Here is a 14,791-nt window from a genome sequence, read left to right on the forward strand (position 1 = left end):
AAAAGTTGCATTTTGTCATTTTTGAAATGCTTTAAATCATGATAAATATGTTCTGTTTAAAGAAAAACTTTTTAATAGTTATTTCTGTTTTGGGACACGGATGGCAGGGCTCAGTCTACTGACTAATGTTCCTTCAAGTGGTTGTAAACCTCAGACATAAAATATGAACAAAGCGTATCCCTCTATAGTGTGTACTTGTCTCTACCCAGAGCACTCGGCGTCATTTCTGTCCACTTCCTTGTTCCTATGCTATCAGCATGAATCACTGACAAGTTTTCCTGACACCAAGAGAAAGAATGGCGATGGGGAGATTGACAGCCTTAGCTCTGTTCCTGTAAACTGTGTGGAGTGGGGTGTCTTTTCCCTCCAATCAGCTCTCAAAACTCTCCTCACTGAGCTCTGCAGAGTGTAACTTCAGCTCTCCGCCCCTTTTTTTCCTCAACTCTCAGACAAGCTTATCAATTCAACACTCTGAACGGCTCTAGAGAAGACAGGTACAACTTATGTAGGAGGATTTGTTTCATCTCTGTGTATAGGGTAGGATAGTCCCTTCACTGAGTATATGTAAGGGCTTACAACCACTTTAAATCAAACAGCCTTGTCACAAAACTCTATAGCTCAAACATTAGGGGAGCGTACCTTTTAAATTGTATGGTGCAACAGGTGTACATGCAGAAAGTCAAGAACTGTGACAACAAGCAACTGTGTGGCACAGACTAGTTATTTGGACCCTTTTAAAGTAAATGGAAACCCTCCATCTCAATTTCTACCTAAGCAGCCTAATTTTAGCCACTTTTTGTCTACATGCTCTTCAGGAATGGCTGCATGGAATCTCTTAAGGTGGGTTTCGTGATGGTGACAACAGCGGACCATGTCTGCATAATTTGTGTTGAAAGGACCACTTGTAGTTCCCATCAAAATGCTGTGTGAATGGAAGAGAAAACTTGTGAGTCAGAAACAGAGCATTGTCAACCCATGATAGGAAGTGTTTGGAATAAGGTAGTTGTTTATTACCAAACTTCCCCAGGAGAAGATGCTGTGGTTAAGATCTTTGGCCCAGGCTCCTGAATTTAGGTGTGGAGGATCTCTATGGGTTTTGCCTAAGGAGTCCAAAGCAGAAAGGGGATTTCCACCCCTAAGAAACAAACTTCTAAAACAGGAAGTCTCTGCCTGAAAAACCAAAACCAATATGAAAGTTCTTCATTTATTCCCATGAAGCATCCATTAGAAAAGGCAGGGCAGAGACTATTGCATATAGAAGATTTCTCAAGAGAAGTAGAGCCCAAAGGTCAATGACAAAAGCAGCTTGAATCCTTTTAAAGAGACTCTGTCACAATGTTAAAGTATACCCAACGCTAGAGCTGCACGATTCTGGCCAAAATGAGAATCAAAATTTTTTTGCTTAGCATAAAAAGATCACAATTCTCGTGATGTAAAATCTTTCACAATATACAAAAAAAAATTGGGCTAACTTTACTGGTTAGTTTTTTAATTTTTTTAAAGTCATTTTTTCCAAAAAAATTGCATTTGAAAGACCACTTCACAAATAAAGTGTGACATAAAATATTGCAACAAGCACCATTTTATTCTCTAGGGTCTCTACTAAAAAAAAAAAAAATATATATATATACATATATATATATATATATATATATATATAAATAAAACGATTGGGGGTTCTAAGTAATTTTCTAGCAAAAAAAATAAATTATTTTAACTTGAAACCAACAAATGTCAGAAAAAGGTTTAGTGTTTAAGTGGTTAAACTTTTCTCATTGACTGCCAGTTCACACAGGGGCAACACGACTTGCAGGCCGACTCACAGAGGCGACATGCACACAACTTCAGCGGCGACTTGCAAATAGGCTTCTGTATAGAAGTCAATGCAAGTCGCCTGAAGTCGCCCCAAAAGTAGTACAGGAACCTTTTTCTAAGTCGGAGCGAGAACGGTTCCGTAGTACATAACGGGACACGACTTGTCAGGCGGCTAAGTCGCCTGACAAGTCGCCCCTGTGTGAACTGGGGCTTACACACAAGTCTATTCCTTTGACAAATTGTTACAATGTTTCTACTTAAATTCCACTGCTAAAGAATGTTGTGATTCTTGGCAGACTGCCCGGACTTTCTTTTGACAGCTGTGGGCTTTAGCAGAGCAGAGAGAATTCTCTGCATAGAAAGAATCGGGAAATATTTTTTTCAAGATCGCAATGGGGAAAAAAAAAAAAAAAAAAAAAAAATCGCGATAACGATTCTTGACGATTAGCTCTACCCAACGCTAAACCATTTTTTCATTTTGGATACAGTAAGGGAAGGGGAAATTTCCTGTCCTGCTGACTCAATAGGAAGTGAGACAATGGGGTTTGATTTACTAAAACTGCAGATTGCAAAATCTGGTGCAACTGTGCATGGTAGCCAATCAGCTTCTAACTTCAGCTTCTTAAATTAGGCTGACAAAAAAAAAAAAAACCTGAAAGCCGATTGGTTTCTATGCAGAGCTGCACCAAATTTTGCACTCTCCAGTTTTAGTAAATCACCCCCAATATCTTTCGAATTTGAAGGAAATCCCCTCTTAACCTCCCTGGCGGTATGATTATTTCGGATTTTAGGTGCTGAAAGCGGTACAATTATTTTGCATGGAAATTTGGCGTTTTATATTGTAGGTCTGTAAATCTTAACAATAACACACTTAAATCTGTCCAAACAGGAGTCTAGTAGATATCCCGGGTATGATGAAGTTTGAAACACAAAAACATAAATTATAATATAATAAATATAAATAATTAAAAAAAATAATAATATAATAATAATAAAATAAATTTCCCCACGATTCACTATCGCTCAATTCTGCAAGTGTTCTAATTTACTATCGCTGTTTTCTAGCTGGTCTAAAACCACTTTTGACATAAAGGGACACTTTTTGGTTGCTATAGACAATCTCAAGTTTCCAGGCAGAAAGAACAGTATATATCATATAAAACTGCATGCAGGGCATGGGCCAAAGCATTGGGGACAAAAGGGATGTGAAATGATTTCATACAGTACTGTAATCTGTAAGATTACAGTACTGTATGTGTTATGGTTTGTAAATTTTTTAAAATTTGCCGCCAGGCTCCGCCCCCGTGCGTCGCAAGGCTCGCAGGGAATGGAGCCTGGCACGGAGAGGCTTCGAAGGAGACAGAGCCCGCAGACACAGCGGGGGACATCGCAGGATCCTGGAGACAAGGTAAGTAACGCCGCACCAGGATCCTGCAATGTAATCCCGAGTGTGGCTCGGGGTTACCGCTAATGGGACTGAAATTTAACCCCGAGCCACACTCGGGAATAAAGTTAGGGAGGATAAGCTGCTCATGAGCACAATGAAATGTGCCCTTTCATGCTGAATTGGTCAAACTTTGTTCTGTAGGTGGCACTATGGGCAACAGCCATAGTTACAAAATTACATTTTTCAATCAACTTTTGCAGAAGCTAGGTGGAAAACTGTTGGCTGAACAGTGCTTGCATCCAATCAGATGCAGGCATTGTTTGGATATTCTCACAGCTGGTGGCGGCACCTGTCAGAAAACAATAGCCCTCATTGGGAGAGTCATCCATCTGCACTGTTAGCGTGGATGGTAGAATCTGTTAGATTTATAAATCTATAAGCGTACAGCCAACTTTAGCCCGTTCACACTGACATTGAAATTGTGCGACATGTCACTGCGATTTCAGGTGTGACTTGGAAGACATCTGTTCGGCCATTTCCAAAAGTAATGCAAAAACTACTTTTGAAAATCAGCGCGGTACCACAAAGTCGGCACCGCACCGATTTGAACAGTGCGATTGCTGACAATAGGCTGCAACTTATGTGATTTGACCTGTCATCCCAGTTTTAGTCCGTAGTGTTCAATATTGAGTTGGCCCACCCTTTGCAGCTATAACAGATTCAACTCTTCTGGGAAGGCTGTCCACAAGGTTTAGGAGTGTGTCTATGGAAATGTTTGACCATTCGTCCAGAAGCGCATTTGTGAGGTCAGGCACTGACCTCACAAACAGATTTTAAATAAAAAACCGGCATGGGTTCCCCCTCCAAGAGCTTACCAGACCCTTAGGTCTGGTATGGATTTTAAGGGAAACCCCCTACGCCGAAAAAACAGCATGGGGGTCCCCCCAAAATCCATACCAAACTCTTATCCGAGCATGCAGGCTGGCCGGTCAGGAAAAGGGGTGGGGATGAACGAGCGCCCCCCCCCCCCCCCCTCCTGAACCGTACCAGGCCGCATGGCCACCCCAAAGCACCTTGTCCCCATGTTGAGGAGGACAAGGGTCTCTTCCCGACAACCCCATTCACATAGGAAAAAAAAGTGTCAATAAAAAAAACACACTGGACAGGTTTTTAAAGTAATTTATTATGCAGCTCTGGGGGTCTTCTTCCCACTTCAGGAGTCTCTTCCTTCTTCTCTGCGCTCTCCGGTATCTTCTGCCGGGCTCCTCTGCTATCTTCTGCTCTTTTGCTAACGGCGGCCCGGTCTTCTCCGTCGTCTTCTTCCCTCCAGTCTTGTTTCAATGTTTACAGCGGGAGAGAGTGTCGTGTCATGCCATGTGCGCGTTGCGCAATGACTTATATAGGCATGGGGCATGGTCACCGGGTGATGTCACCTGGTGACCCCGCCCCCTTATGACATCACGGCCTGTGGCATGATGGGTGATGACGTTATAAGGGGGCGGGGTCACCGGGTGACATCAGTCAGTGACCACGCCCCATGCCTTTTTAAGACGTTGCGCAACGCGCACATGGCATTACAGCGGGACAGAGCGTTGTGTCAACATTGAAAGAAGACCAGGGGGAAGAAGACGACAGAGTAGACCGGGCCACCGCTAGCAAAAGAGCCGACAAAAGAGCAGAAGATAGCGGAGGAGCCCGGCAGAAGAACCGGAGAGCGTGGAGAAGAGGCCGGAGAAGAAGAAAGAGACCCCCGAAGTAGGAAGAAGACCCCTGGAGCTGCCTAATAAATTACTTTAAAAACATGTCTAGTGTGTTTTTTTTATTGATACTTTTTTCCTAGGTGAATGGGTAGGGGTACTATATACCCCACACTCATTCACATAGGGTGGGGGGCCAGGATCTGGGGGCCCCCTCATTAAAGGGGGCTCCCGGATTCCGATAAGCCCCCCACCCGCAGACCCCGACAACCAAAGGCCAGGGTTGTCTGGAAGAGGCCCTTGTCCTCATCAACATGGGGACAAGGTGCTTTGGGGTGGGGGGGCCGCAGGACTACCATGCGGCCTGGTACGGTTCAGGAGGGGGGGAGGGGGCGCTCGCTCATCCCCACCGCCGGGCTGCGTGCTCAGATAAGGGTCTGGTATGGATTTGGGGGGACCCCCACACCGTTTTTTTTCGGTGTAGGGGGGTTCCCCTTAAAATCCATACCAGACCCAAGGGCCTGGTATGCTCTTGGAGGGGGAACCCATGCCATTTTTTTATTTAAAATTTGGCGTGGAGTTCCCCCTCAAGATCATCAGAGCACGCCAAAGTTGGATCATGCAAGACGGCGATCCGACTTTGATCCGACTTCAACGAAAGTCAATTGGCTGAAGTAGGATCAAAGTAGTACAGGAAGCATTTTCAAAGTCGGACCAACTTATGTCGGACCAGTTAAGACGGCTCCCATAGGGAAAAATTGGTTTTCACACGTCATGCGACATGAGCTCCCAACGTCGGAGCGTTTGTTGCATTAGTGTGAACCCGGCCTAAGAGGCTCCTCTGTCCTCCACTCATTACCTGTATTAATGGCACCTGTTTGAACTTGTTATCAGTATAAAACCTGTCCAAAACCTCAAACAGTCACACTCCAAACTCCACTATGGTGAAGACCAAAGAGCTGTCAAAGGACACCAGTAACAAAATTGTAGACCTGCACCAGGCTGGGAAGACTGAATCTGCAATAGGCAAGCAGCTTGGTGTGAAGAAATCAACTGTGGGAGCAATAATTAGAAAATAGAAGACATACAAGACCACTGATAATCTCCCTCCATCTGGGGCTCCACGCAAGATCTCACCCCGTGGGGTCAAAATGACCACAAGAACGATGAGCAAAAATCCCAGAACCACACGGGGGGACCTAGTGAATGACCTGCAGAGAGCTGGGAAAAACGTAAAAAAGGTTACCATCAGTAACACACTACCCCGCCAGGGACTCAGATCCTGCAGTACCAGACGTGTCCCCCTGCTTAAGCCAGCACATGACTGGGCCCGTCTGAGGTTTGCGAACAGCAAAGCTGGTAAGGTGGCTGCAGTGACATTCAGGGGAACTCCCGCACGCGTATCGTCCAAAGGACACTGCAGCCACCTTACCAGCTTTGCTGTCACTATATGTTTTTTATCCTAGCACTTGGACTAAGTGCTATTGATGTGAGTACCTGTCTTTTTAATAAATGATACCCGTTTCAAGTTATACAGAGAGCACTAGATTTTTTCTTTGTATTTTATGTTGTCACGGGAGAGATACAAGTTCTATCTGCGGAGTTTAAGAGGTGCCCGGCTTCCATCTACAAGTTTACCATAACCACCAGGTTATGGTGGTGAGGTGGTGAATGCCCTTATGACATTCCTGTTAGTTCAGGGGTCTATTATGCAAGGTGAGCAGTTTGGCTAACAAATGGTGTGAGCACGGACTAAGGAGCACTTCAGACTTTGCATGAAGCACCCTTTTTTTACCGCTGACGTCTTTGGTTTTCTATCTACATGTGTGTTTTTACATACGAGCTTATGGACTTTTCATTCATTGATTATTTTAGTTGTTTATTATTTTAGCGCTGCACTGTTCAGTATACTTAGGATTGGGAGAATGTCATATGGTCAGATGAAACCAAAGTAGAACTGTTTGGTAGAAACACAACTCGTCGTGTTTGGAGGAGAGAGAATGCTGAGTTGCAACCAAAGAACACCATACCTACTGTGAAGCATGGGGGTGGCAACATCATGCTTTGGGGCTGTTTCTCTGCAAAGGGAACAGGACGACTGATCCGTGTACATGAAAGAATGAATGGGGCCATGTATCGTGAGATTTTGAGTGCATACCTCCTCCCATCAGCAAGGGCATTGAAGATGAAACGTGGCTGGGTCTTTCAGCATGACAATGATCTCAAACACACCGCCCGGGCAACGAAGGAGTGGCTTCGTAAGAAGCATTTCAAGGTCCTGGAGTGGCCTAGCCAGTCTCCAGATCTCAACCCCACAGAAAACCTTTGGAGGGAGTTGAAAGTCCGTGTTGCCCAGTGACAGCCCCAAAACATCACTGCTCTAAAGGAGATCTGCATGGAGGAATGGGCCAACATACCAGCAACAGTGTGTGACAACCTTGTGAAGACTTACAGAAAACGTTTGACCTCTGTCATTGCCAACAAAGGATATATAACAAAGTATTGAGATGAACTTTTGATATTGACCAAATACTTATTTTCCACCATAATTTGCAAATAAATTCTTTCAAAAAACAGACAATGTGATTGTCTGGATTTGTTTCCACATTTTGTCTCTCATAGTTGAGGTATACCTATGATGACAATTACAGGCCTCTCTCATCTTTTTAAGTGGGAGAACTTGCACAATTGGTGGCTGACTAAATACTTTTTTGCCCCACTGTATGTAATCTGACACTTCCGGGAGTGTCAGAACCCTCAAACGGCTGGTGCTCTGCTACTGTTCCCCCTTGCTTTTGCTACGTGAACTGCCTCTGCAGTAGCACCCTCAGTTGACAGGACAGAGGCACAGTATGGAGTGCCCAGCTTGGTGATAACATGCACATGCGTGGGATTCATGTGCAGCGTCACAGTAGTGGCAGCTTGCTGTTTGCCCCTGACATTAGACATGAAACAGGAATGCCCAGACACAGTTTTAATGTATGATCACAAAGAGGCATATAGCATGGGAAAAAGACGTATCGATGGAAAAATAAATAACCGAGGAAAGGGTCTCTTTACAAATTCAGATTCAAATTCACAAATGTTGAATGACAGGCTAGTAAATTTTCGGCGGACAATGGTCTGACGTCAGATTTTCGTATGGTCATTACACAAATCCGTCACACAAAAATCAAGTACAAACACGCATCTCGGAATCAATGCTCACCAAATAGGAAATTAGCAGAAGGGGCCCAAAGGGTGGCGCTCAAGAGCTGAAATTCCTCGTAGTACGTCACTACGTTCGTGTTTGTGGCAAGACAATTGTGTACCGTTAGTATGCAAGACAGGATCCTGGCACACGCCCTTTTGACAAAATTCAGACGCTAGGTTGGCAAACAATCGTACCGTGTGTACAAGGCTTAAGGCCGGCCATACATGATTCGAACCGTTAATGGGCAGGCTGAATGTACCAAGTTGATCGATCAACTTGGGTACAAAAAGCCTGCCGGTTTCTCTTGTGATTATCGTTAGCGTCTGCTATAGCCACTAGCAATAATCACCGTCTTTTCCCGGTGGGGTCGGCTTCCCCCACCCTTCCCCGCCAGGAGAAGGCAATGGCCTGGCAGGAGGGATTTTCCACACAGTGTTGGAGGAACCAAGCACATTTCTTTCCTGTAAGCCGTGGTTGCAGGAAAGAAATTAGCTCTGTGTATGGCCAGCCTAAGTATACACACATGGACTGCAGAATATTTTCTTTTAAAAAAATCAAAATAATGACGCCAGTGGCAACAAGCATTTTGAGTAGGTCAGTCATAGCAGCCACCATTTTCCAGACCTAATTTAACCACTTCCCGCCTGCTGTACGTCATATGACGTCCTGGACTTTAAGTGGGGATATCTGAAGCTACAGGCATCATTCTATCTCATATCTTTTTTTTCTGCCCGGAGATTCCCTGCACTATAAAAACAATCATAGCAGCTGTCCAGCCACTTGTTTTACAGGCGGCAGGAGGGGACGTCCGCTGCGCCCTTCCCACCGCCCTCTGGTGCTTTTGTGCTTTTACCGGCTTGCCCGTACGATCGGCATGGTGGTGGGAGTTTAACATAGACAAATGGTCCCCGGCAGTCTCTATGACCTTCGAAGGCCGGGCGTGACACTATGACATCACGTCCGACCTTGGCAGATGTAAACACTGCTGTTTTTTTTTTTAACAGGAAAGGCTGAGATAGCCTTTTTTTTTATATCAGTCTCTCCAGGCTAGAGGAGAGATGTGGGGTCTTATAGACTCCACATCTCTCTGTAAAGAGGACCGGTTATGCCGTATTCCTATTACAAGGGATGTTTTTTCCAAAAAAATATTAAAAGGGAAAGTGTAAAAAAATTTAAAGCGCCTCTGTCCCTGCAGAAGCGAACGCATACGTATGTCGCACCCAATTTTTACAGCGTTGCCTATGGATATTTTTAAGTATCGAAGTTTGGCGCCATTCCACAAGTGCGCGCAATTTTAAAGCAAAACATGTTAGGTATCTATTTACTCAGCTTAACATCATCAATTTTAATATGTTTTTATTTATTCATTAAACAGTCCCCCCCCCCCCCCCCTTAAAAAAAACAGGTTTAAAAATTGCTGCACAAATACCGTGTGACATAAAAAATTGCAACAACCACCATTTTCTTCCCTAGGGTGTCTGCTAAAAAAAAAAAAAAAAACATATAATGTTTGCGGGTTCTGAGTAATTTTCTAGCAAAAAAAAATATGGATTTTTACATTCAGGAGAGGAGTGCCAGAATAGGCCTGTTATGGAAGTGGTTAAACATGTCCTGTCCATCCTTTACATTCAAAATTTTCCTACGGGGTCTTTTTTTATGCAAAACTGCAATGCACATGCCCATGCACTGCCCAACAACCAATATATGTGCAACGTGACAGCTGTGGGATCTCAAGAGAATACTTAGTTAAAATAAAAAATAATGACCTAGAAAAAAAAAAAAAAAATAAAAAAATAAAAAGCTCACTTTTTCTTTAAAAATAAAAAAGGTATGAAAATCAGAAAGCGGCTATTCATACAATCCCAGGGAAAGATGAGAACATCACGGTGCCCACAGCAGTGCCTGCTCTGAAAGAAAAGGTGATTCTCACTTACAGATCAATTACAAAATGTATGGCTATTATACACAAAAGCTGCAGAGAACGTTCCTCAAAAGGGTCTCTAGTTAGAATGAAGTATGGCCGCTGATGGTTTAATTCATTATTCGGGAAAACATGGGAGGGCATCGGGATAATATTGTGAGCATAATACCTGTCATTCATTAGCCTTTGTTGAAATGTCGGCTGAAACTGCGGACTCCCACAATAAAAAGGCTGCACTATGGGAAGGCTTGTAATTAAAGGTTTGCTAAATTTTCTAAGAGCTTCAAATACAAGAAAAAAAAAGCTTTTTATTATAGGCTTCATGTATAAACACTTCCCTTTATATTATTAAAAAAAAAAAAAAAAAAAAGGATCTAAACCTAGCAGATTAGATATGACTGAGTAGCATTGAGATGACAAGAATTAGGCTTTGTTGGGCCAAACAATTAGACTTCTACTTTGGCTCTTTGGAATTGTTAGGAGTAACCACTTACATTGTACAAATTTAATGATCACATTGATGAAGTCAACCTTCTGTGGTCGAAGGAGGACTAAAATGCTAGTCAATTATCAGAGCTTAGCAGGGGCCTTCTTTAAAAGTGTATGTGAACCCAAAATCTAACGTTTCAGTATATCTAGCAGCCTGCCTCCCGGTATATAGTTTCCATGAGCAAACAATCTTCGTCGATCTACTGCAGAGTTTCTCACCTGGAGATCATGACAATTACAGTACTTTCTGTTGCAAGCTAACCATGCTAAGCTACCGGCTTGCATATAGCAACACCATTGTCATTCTGCCATTGGGCTACCTATCTAATAGACCTCACAGGCAGCCCAGAAGCATACTGAAGTAGCGCACAAGAGAGGCTGACAACAATGCTGTTAATTGAGAGGCAGTAGTAGCTTAGCGTTGTCAGCCTGTAACATTAATGGTTTACTGGCAGAATCTCCAGGCAAGAAACCGTGCAATTGTTTGCGCAAGGAAACTGTATACAGTGAGTCGTGATGATAAATATACCAGAAAACATACCAGAAAACAGATTTTGCATTGACATTCAGTTTAAGATGTCAACACACAGTCTAAATGGCACTTTGTCTTGAACAGAGTGCTATTCCTTCCACCGACACCAACCACTGGGCCATTAATCCCCCCACTGACACCAAAGATAGGGCATTATTCCTCACACTGTCCCCAAGATGGAGCATTATTCCTTCCATTGACGCCAAAGATGGAGCATTATTCCTTCCATTGACGCCAAAGATGGAGCATTATTCCTTCCATTGACGCCAAAGATGGAGCATTATTCCTTCCATTGACGCCAAAGATGGAGCATTATTCCTTCCATTGACACCAACAATGGAGCATTATTCCTTCCATTGACGCCAGTGAGGGAACATTACTCCTTCTACTGACAGCAAAGATGACACATTAAAGTGGTTGTATACGCTGGACCTCCCCCCACAGAAATGTAAAACCTTAATGTGCTAGTATGCATCACATACTAGCACATTATGTGAAACTTGCATACAAACAAAACTGTTCCAGCACCACAGGGGCTCCGATTTTCACCCATCTTGCTTCTGGGTTTGCGGGCCCTGGCTCTGACTGGCCGAAACCGCGATGATGTTACTCCTGCGCATGCGGTGGCCGTTCCTTCAGAGCTCATGCACCAGTGATTTCACTGGCTGCATGTAATGTAAATATCTCCTAAACGGTGCACGTTTAGGAGATATTTACACTACCTATAGGTAAGCCTTATAGGATTAACTATAGGTAAAAGTCATTAAAGGAAGTTTACTTCCTCTTTAAGTAGGGGACATTATTCCTCCAACTGCTAGCCACAAATGTTAGGTCATTCTTTACTCCCACTGCTCACTAGCCTTGGGGCACATTTTACTCCCACAAGTCACCGACCCTGGAGCACAGTTTAAACCCACTTATGCCAGGGCATTTTAAACTCCCACTGTATACAGTCTGAGCCCTTCAAGGTTTGCAGGATAGTGAACTGTCCCCTTGTTTAGAAGGTTTGAGGACCCTTGCTCTAAGCCAGGGATGTCAAACTGAATTTCATTGCAGGCAGCACCAGCAATATGGTCGCCTCCGTAAAGGGCCAGTTCTATCTGTAAGACCGAATACATACCATTAGATTTTCTGCAGATTTTTGTCTTCAGATTTACCCAAACCATATAATATGAGGTCAAACTTTAAGCGTTTCAATTTGTATGCAATCAGGCAGACCTTTGCACTACATGGTTTAGGTAAATCTGAAGACAACGATCTGCAGAAAATCTAATAGTGTGTATGGGGCTTAAGACTAGATGTCCAGAGCACTCCCCCTTACATGAGAAGTCAAGAGTTCCCCACCCCACCTTACATTAGGGTGCAGCCCCCTTACCATGTGCTGGTGCTCGGAAGAGGCTGAACTGAGAAGTAGAAAGTGCAGGGCCTGGAGAAGGACCAGAGGAGAGCTAAAGTCAGCTGTCAGACTGCTGAATGCTGGGACCAGGGGAGGTGGAGACGAGGGTGTGCTGTGGATGCACAAAGAGGTGCAGGATTTGAAGGAGTATATCGGACCTCCTTTCTGCTGCTGACAAGGTGGGGGTGGAGACGAGGAGGGGGGTGCCACAGCCGCAGGAGAAGTATGAGGGCCACATGAAATGGCCTGGAGGGCCGGATACGGTCCGTGGGCCTTGTGTTTGACATATGTGCTCTAAGCTGTCGTGTTTGAATTCACATAAGGGGTCGTGTAGGTGGGTGATTCCAGGGTCACAAAGCTCCACTTTCTCCAAGATGATTTCTTAAGGGTTAATAAACCTTCATTATCCTCATCAGAGGCAAGCCTAAGTACAAATTAAAACTTGACTGATCGATAACATAAATGTACAAAACATGTACTATTCATCTACATAGACCACCATTCAGCAATGCCATAATACATGGCAGACATGCTCCTTTTAGAGTTCAATGAACCCTTGAGGCTAGGTAGAGTTCTGCTCCATTTCCTTCAAGTGCCAGTCCAAATAAAACTTCCCCCTTAGTTTTCAATAGATAATGGGCTAATTTACTCCCCGCTAAACATATCTCTACACCTGATATCTTCACTACTTTCACCTGTTGACCACTTGCTGACCCTATATTGTAAATATATGGTGGCGCATGATCACGTACCTAGTACATCATCCCTCACTGTCAAGTCTGGGGCACACGTGATTAGACACAGCGGGAGCTGATTGGTGGGAACAGCGAACTGAATGTCCACTGGCACCTGCCGATCATTCAGTACACAGGCAGAACGTATGTAAACAAGGCCGATAGCTGTTCTGTCAGTATAGAAGGCATGGATTCTGCGTTTCTGCCAAGTACGGGCACCGATTCATGCCTTCTCCTAGTACAAGCACCTCCCCCACAGTAGTAAAGCACTGGTCAGGCACACATTTAATCCTTTGATTGCCCCTGATGTTAACCCCTTCCCAGGCAGTGCCATTAGTATAGTGACTGCATATTTTCTTAGCACTGATCACTGTATTAGTGTCATTGGTCCTCAAAAAGAGTCAAAAGTGTTAGTGTCCGGAAAATAAATAAATAAAAATATCCCATAGTTTGTAGCCATCACTGGAAAAAGGGTGTCCATTGGACGATTTCCCTTCTTGACCTGTTCTGTGACAATATTTTGTGTTTTACGCTCGCGATTGTCACCAGGACAAAGGAAGAGTGAATCTCCCTAGAAGGTAAACGGTAACAAAAACTTGACAGGGTCTAATCATCACTCTATCCAAGAGCAGAGAAAAGACGTTTTGTGTTTCATACACTTTACAGCATTAGATGTGGTCAGACTCTCCTTATTACAATACAGAGGAATGTGAGTACATGGCTGACAGATCAAAGCCAAGAATGTAAGTGGAGAGACCGACAACCAGATAAGCCAAAACGGCGATTTGTTTAAATCCCTGCTACACTACTGTGTACATTTATATATATTATCTTGTAAAACCAGGAAAGTTTCACCTCAAGAGAAAATAACTACCGTATATACTCGAGTATAAGTCGTTCCGAGTATAAGTCGAGGCCCTAATTTACCACAAAAAAATGGGAAAAACTTAGTGACCCGAGTATAAGACGAGGGTGAGAAATGCACAGCTACTGTAAGTGGAAAAGAGGGTCAACAATGCCCATTTGCAGCCTCACTGTGCCCATTTGCAGCCATAGGTCCCCCGAACTTCAAACTCAGTAGTTAAGGGTTCCTAGATACCCCCTAGCTGCAGCCAAAATTTGGGGTCTCTGAACCCAAAGGGTCCTGAAATGACATTGCTGCAGATGGACACAGTTGACCGATTTGGGGCCCCGTATCTGGGGGTCACTTAGTGTTAGGAACCCCAAATTTGGTGTGCAAACCCAGTGGAACTTGCACCATAAAATATCCAAAGCTGGGATTTCTAGCAAGTGTCCTCGAGATACAGGGCCCCAAAAATTGGTTCAGAAAATGTCAAGCGCTTTTCTGCAGCAGAGAATGACATTTTCCGAACCAGGTTTGGGGCCCTGTATCTTGGGGTAACTTGGTCCTAGGAACCCCAGCTTTGGATATGTTATGGTACCAGTTCCACTGGGTTTGCACACCAAATTTGGGGTTCCTAGCACCAAGTGGCCCTGAGATATGGGGCCCCAAAGTCGGTTCAGAAAATGTCAAGCACTTTTCTGCAGCACAGAATGACATTTTCCGAACAGATTTTGGGGCCCCGTATCTCAGGGCCACTTAGTGCTACGAACCCCAGCTTTGGAT

At 44.0% G+C, this 14,791-nt stretch overlaps 1 protein-coding gene across 1 annotated transcript in view; it reads right to left on the minus strand.

Moving 5' to 3' along the window:
* Positions 1–14,791, minus strand: part of LRPPRC (leucine rich pentatricopeptide repeat containing) — a 337,307-nt gene that overhangs the window by 109,677 nt on the left and 212,839 nt on the right. The gene's annotated exons all lie outside the window — the stretch shown is intronic.

The sequence above is a fragment of the Aquarana catesbeiana genome, linkage group LG04 (assembly GCF_042186555.1).
Source record: "Aquarana catesbeiana isolate 2022-GZ linkage group LG04, ASM4218655v1, whole genome shotgun sequence".
Lineage (NCBI taxonomy): Eukaryota > Metazoa > Chordata > Amphibia > Anura > Ranidae > Aquarana > Aquarana catesbeiana.